The following is a 543-nucleotide window of genomic DNA, read 5'->3' as shown; positions in this document are numbered from 1 at the left end:
CTATCAGTCTTCTGAGCTCCTTCACTTGACCATTGGGCTGCCTATCAGTCTTCTGAGCTCCTTCACTTGACCATTGGGCTGCCTATCAGTCTTCTGAGCTCCTTCACTTGACCATTGGGCTGCCTATCAGTCTTCTGAGCTCCTTCACTTGACCATTGGGCTGCCTATCAGTCTTCTGAGCTCCTTCACTTGACCATTGGGCTGCCTATCAGTCTTCTGAGCTCCTTCACTTGACCATTGGGCTGCCTATCAGTCTTCTGAGCTCCTTCACTTGACCATTGGGCTGCCTATCAGCCTTGTGAGCTCCTTCACTTGACCATTGGGCTGCCTATCAGCCTTGTGAGCTCCTTCACTTGACCATTGGGCTGCCTATCAGCCTTGTGAGCTCCTTCACTTGACTTGGCTGCCCATCGAGTCTGCAGGAGGTATGTGCAGATTTGATAGGTAGCCCAGTGGCCAACTGAAGGAGTACACACAGCAGGCTGACAACACTGCTGCTAATTGCAAGGTAGTGGCTTAGCAATGTCAACCTGAAACAGGAAG

The sequence above is a fragment of the Nanorana parkeri genome, unplaced genomic scaffold (genome assembly GCF_000935625.1).
Source record: "Nanorana parkeri isolate BGI_ZX_2015 unplaced genomic scaffold, ASM93562v1 scaffold3548, whole genome shotgun sequence".
Lineage (NCBI taxonomy): Eukaryota > Metazoa > Chordata > Amphibia > Anura > Dicroglossidae > Nanorana > Nanorana parkeri.
The sequence above is the reverse complement of the archived record's forward strand: the minus strand, read 5'-3'. Positions refer to the sequence as shown.